Consider the following 6,000-nt stretch of genomic DNA (forward strand, 5'->3'; position numbering starts at 1 on the left):
TGGACAGTGATAAAGATGTACCTGTGGTATACAGGAGGACATCCCTGTGGTGGACAGTGGTGAAAATGTCTCTTTGCTGGACAGTTGGAAGAACATACTTGTGGTGTACAGTAGGGAGGACCTCCCTGTGGCAGACCATAGGAAATACATCCCTGTGGTGGACAGTGGCGAAGACGTCCCTTTGATGCACAGGAGAATGTCTCTTTGGTGGACAGTGTGGACAATGTCTCTTTTGTGGACAGTGGGAAGGATGTTTATGTGGTGAACAGTGAAGATCCTTTCCCTGTGGTGGACAGTGTAGAGGACGTCCCTGTGGTACACAGGAGCATGTCCCCGTGTTTTCCAAGGGGAGAACGTCCCTGTGTTGGACAGTGGGGATGATGTCCCTGAGGTGGACTGTGAAAAGAATGTCATTGTGGTGGAGAGTGGGGAAGACATTTCTGTGGTGGAGAGTGGGAAGTATGTCCATTTGTGCACCGAAGATGTCACTGTATAGGACAGTGAGGAGGACAGGCCTGTGGTGGACAGTGAGGAGGATGTCCCTATGTTAAAAAGTGGGGAGGACGTCCCTGTGTTGAACAGTGTATAAGACATCTCTGTGGTGGACAGTGGGGAGGACGACCTTGTGGTGCTCATGAGGACATCACTGTGGTGGAAAGTGTGGAAAATTTCAGTGGGATAAACAGTCAGGAGGATGTCCATGTTTGATGGACAGTTTGGAGAATTTTCCTCTGGTGGACAGTGAGGAGGAAAACCCTGTGGTGGACAGTGGGAAGGATGTTCCTCTAGTGGACAGTGGGAAAAATCACTGTGGTGGACAGTGGGGTTGATATGTCTGTGTTGGATGGTGGGAAGAATGTACCCGTGGTGGACTGTGGGGAGGAAAACTCTGTCTTGAACAGTGTGGAGGATGGCTTTTTGGTGGTCAGTGGTTAGGATACTACTGTAGTGTAAAGTGGGGAGGAAGTACCTGTGGTTTACAGTGTGGAGAACATCTCTGTTCTGGATAATTGGAAAAACATACCTGTGATGGACAGTGTAGAGATTGTCCCTGTGGAAAACAGTGGGGAGAATTTTTTTTTGTGGTGGACAATGGGGAGGATATGACTGTGGTGAACAGAATTAATTCCTCATGGTGGACAGTGGGGAGTATGTTGCTGTGGTGGACAGTGGGTAGGACATCTCTTTCGTGGACAGTGTGGAGGATGTCCCTATGGTGGTCAAAGGGGAGGACACCTCTGGGCAGGAAAGTGGGGAGGATGTCTCTTAGGTACACAGGAGGACATGTTTGTGGTGGACAGTGGCGAGGATGCCTTTCTGGTGGACAGTTTAAAGGATGTTTCTGTGGTGGAAAGTGAGGAGAACTTACCTGTATAAATACTGAAGGAGAAAAGCATGTGTACTACATGAGTTAAAGACAACTATTAGAGAGCAAAAAACACTAAATGCACAGTACTTGAGAAGTTTGAGTTAAGACGTGTTATTTTGATTTTGGTATAAACCCTGTATTAGTTAGCCAAGCATTGTGCTTTGTTTTGTATACTATGTACAAATAAGTACCTGTATTGCAGTTAAAACACAATATACAATGTAAGATAGTTCCTGTCTGTAAAAATACCCAAGGAGAAAAGCATGTGTAGTACTTGAGTTAAAGATAACTATTATAGAGCTGAAAATACAAAATGCACATTTCTTGTGCAGTTTGAGTTAAGAAGTGCTCTTTTGATTTTGGTATAAACAATATGTTAGCTGGCCAAGCATTGCTCTTTGTTTTGTATGCCATGTACAAATAAGTACCTATATTGCAGCTAAAATACATGGTTCAATTGAAGGCAGACAATGGGGAGGACTTCCCTGTTGTGGACAGTGAGGAGTACATCTGTGTGATGGACAATGGAAAGAACATGTCTGTGGTGCACAGTGAGGAGTATTTCAGTGGTGTGGACAGTGGGGAGGATATACTTGTGGTGGACTGTGAGGAGAATGTTCATGTGGTGCACAAGAGGACGACACTGTCATGGACAATAAGGAGGATGTTCTTTTGGTGGACAATGCAGAGGATACCTATGTGTTGGACAGAAAGGAGGAAATCACTGTGGTGGACAGTAAGAGGACATACCTGTGGTGAACAGTGGTGATCATGTATTTGTGGTGGACAGTGGGGAGGATGTCCCTGTGTTTGACATGGGAAAGGAGGTCCCTGTGGTGTACAATGGTGAGAAAATTTCTGTGGTGGAGTGTGAGGAGGATGTACCAGTGGTGCACAGTGGGGAGGCCGTACATGTTCTGGACAGTGGGGAGGATATCACTAAGGTGGACAGTGGAGAGGACTTCCCTGTGGTGGAAAATAGAAAGGACGTTTCTGTAGTGGATAGTGGAGTAGATGTCTCTGTCATACACAGGAGGATGTACCAGTGGTGGGCACAGGCGAGAATGTCCCTGTGGTAGACAGTGGGGATTATATCCTTGTGGTGGACAGTGGGAAGCTCATCCCTATGATGAACAGTGAGAAGGATGTGCCTTGTTGGACAGTCAAGAGGATAGGCCTATCATGGGCAATGGGGAGGATATCTTGTAGTGGAAAGTGGGGAGGATGTCCTTATGGTGGACAGTGGGTAGGATGTCCTTGTGGTTGACAGTGAAGAGGACATACATATGGTGGACTGTTGGGATGATGTCTCTGTGGTGGACAGTGAGGAGATTGTCCCTTTGGTACACAGGAGGATGACACTGTGTTTAACAGTGAAGAGGACATTTTTGTGGTGGTCAGTGGGAAGGATGCTCCTGTGGTGGACAGTGGGGAGGATGTCCCTATAGTGGACAAGGCAAAGGACATATCTTTGGTGGTGAGTGGGGAGGATGTCCTTGTGCAAAGGAGAATCTCCCTGTGGTGAGCAGTGGGGAAGACATCCTTGTGGTGGACAGTGGTAAAAAGTCCCTGTGGTAGACAGTGGGGAGTATATCACTGTGGTGGATAGTGGGGAGGACTCCACTTTGTTGAACAGTAGAGAAGATGTACCTTTGGTGGACAGTGGAGAGGACATCTCTCTGGTGAACAGTGAGAAGGACAGCCCTGTGGTGGACAATGGGGAGGATGTCCCTGTGGTGCACAGGAGGATAACACTGTGGTGTACAGTGTGGAGGATGTCCCTCTGGTGGATAGTGGGGAGAATGTACTTGTGGAGAACTGTGTGGAGGACATCATTGTCTTGGACAGTGTGGAGGACATGCTTGTGGTGGCAATAGGGGAGGATGCACCTGTGGTGTACAGTGGGGAGGACATCCCTGAGGTGGACAGAGGACATACCTTTGATGTACAATGTGGAGGACATCTCTGTGATGCACAGTGAGGAGGACATCACAGTGGTGGACAGGAGGATGAAAACATCATGGACAGTTGGGAGGACATCCCTGTGGTAGACAGTGGTAAGGACATTTCTGTGGTTGTCAAAGGGGAGAATGCCACCATGATGGACAGTGTGGAAGAAGTTTCTCTTGTGGACTGTGGGGAGGATGTTCTGTGGTAGAAAATGGTGAGGACATACATGTGCTGGACAGTGTGGAGGATGTCCCTGTGGTGGACAGTGGGGAGGATATCCCTCTGGTGGACAGTGGGGGGACATCCTTGAGGTGGACAGTGAAAAGAAATTCCTTTTGGTGGACTGTGGGGAAGACTTCCCTGTGCTTGAGAGTGAGGAAAACTTAAGTATGCTGGACAGTGGGGAGGACGTCTTTGTGGTGGACAATACAGAGTATGTCCCTGTGTTGTACAGTTGGAAAGACATCCATGTGGTGGACAGTGGGTAGGCCGTCCCTGTGATGTACAGTGGGTAGGATGTCCCTGAGGTAAACAATTGGGAAGACATCCCTGTGGTAGACCATGGGAAGAATGTCCCTGTGTTGGAAATTGGGAGGATTTCTCTGTAGTGGACAGTGAGGAGGACATCTTTATGGAAAGTGGAGAGGAAGTTTCTGTGGTGCACAGGAGGACAACCATGTGGTGGACAGTGGGAAAGATGTCCCTGTGGTGGAGAGTGCACAGGACATCTCTGTGGTGGACAGTGGTGAGGATGTCACAGTTGTGCACAAGAGGATGTCCCTGTGGTGCACAGTGCTGAGGATGTCCCTGTGGCGGACAGTGGGAAGTACATCACTGTGGTGGACACTGGGGAAAACATTTCTGTGGTGAGCAATGGGGTGGACGTCTCTGTGTTGGATATTGAGAATAATGTACCTGTAGTTGACCCTGGGAAGAACATCTCTGTGGTGGACATTGAAAAGGATGTACACGTGGTGGACATTGGGATGGACATCTCTGTTGTGGACAGAAGGGAGGATGTACCTGTAATGGACAGTGGGGAGGACGTCCCTGTTGTGTACAGGAGGATGACACTGTGGTGGTTAGTGAAGAATACATTCCTGTGTTGGACAGTGGGAAGGACATCCCTGTGGTACACAGGATTACACACTTGTGGTGGAGAGTGGGGAGGACGTCCCTGTGGTTTACAGTGTGGTGGACATCTCTGTGCTGGACAGTGGAGAGAACATATCTGTTGTGGACAGTGTGGAAGATGTCCCTGTAGTGGAAAGTTGGGAGGATTTTTCTGTGGTTGACAGTGGAGAGAAAGTTACTGTGGTGCACAGGATTAAGTCCTCATGATTGGAGAGTGGGGATGATGTCATTGTGGTAGAAAGTGGGAGGACATCTCTTTGGTGGACAGTGTGAAGGACGTCCCTGTGGTGGTCAATGGGGAGGATGCCTCTATGGAGGAAATTGGGGAGGACGTCTCTGTGGTAAACAGAAGGACGTTTTTTTTTTTTTTTTTTGTGTGTGTGGTGGACAGTGACGAGGATTTCTTTGTGGTGGACCTTTTAAAAATGTTTCTGTGGTGGAAAGAGAGGAGGACTTACCTGTATAAATACCAAAGGAGAAAAGCATGTGTACTACATGAGGAGAGACAACTATTAGAGAGCAAAAACACTAAATTCACATTACTTGTGCAGTTTGAGTTAAGACTTGTTGTTTTGATTTTGGTATAAACATTGTATTATCCTGCAATGCATTGTTCTTTGTTTTGTATGCTATGTACAAATAAGTACCTGTATTGTAGCTAAAACGCATGATACAATGTAAGGCAGTTCCCTTCTGTAAAAATACTCAAGGAGAAAAGCATGTGTACTACATGAGTGGAAGACAACAATTAGAGAGCTGAAAACACTAAATGCATTCTACTTGTGCAGTTTGAGTTAGGACATGTTCTTTTCATTTTGGTATAAACACTGTATTAGCCAGCCAAGCATTGTTCTTTGTTTTGTATTCCATGTACAAATAAGTACCTGTATTGCAGCTAAAGCTCAAGGTACAATGGAAGGCAGTTCCCATTTTTAAAAATAACCAAGGAAAAATGCATATGCACTACCTGAGTTTTAAACAACTCTTATAGAGGTGAAAACACTAAATGAACATTATTGTGTAGTTCAAGTTAAGGCCTGTTATTTTGATTATGGTATAAAGACTGTATTAGCAGGCCATGCATTGTCCCTTTGGTGGACAATAAAAGGACATTGCGGTGGTGGATAGTGGGTATAACATCCTGGTGGTGGAGACTGGGGAGGACATCCCTGTGGTGGACAGTAAGGTGGACGTTTGTAAGTGGACACTAAGGAGGACATCCCTGAGTGGAGAGTAGGGAGGATTTCCATGCTGAGGAGAGTGAACAGGACGTACCTATGGTTGACAGTGGGGAGGATGTACCTGTGGTGGACAGTGGGGAGTACTTTCCTGTTGTAGACATTGAGAAGGACATCCTTTTTGTGGTAAGCAGTTGAAAGGACATCCCTGGGTTGGACAGTGGGTAGGACATCCTGGAAGTGGACAGTGGTGTGTAAGTTCCTATGGTGCACTGGAGGATGTCACTGTGGTGAACAATAAAAAGGGTGTCCCTGTGGTGGACAGTGTGTAGGACATCTTGGTGGTGAAAAGTGAAAAGGACGTCCCTG

This window comes from Arvicanthis niloticus, chromosome 20 (assembly GCF_011762505.2).
Source record: "Arvicanthis niloticus isolate mArvNil1 chromosome 20, mArvNil1.pat.X, whole genome shotgun sequence".
NCBI classification, from domain to species: domain Eukaryota; kingdom Metazoa; phylum Chordata; class Mammalia; order Rodentia; family Muridae; genus Arvicanthis; species Arvicanthis niloticus.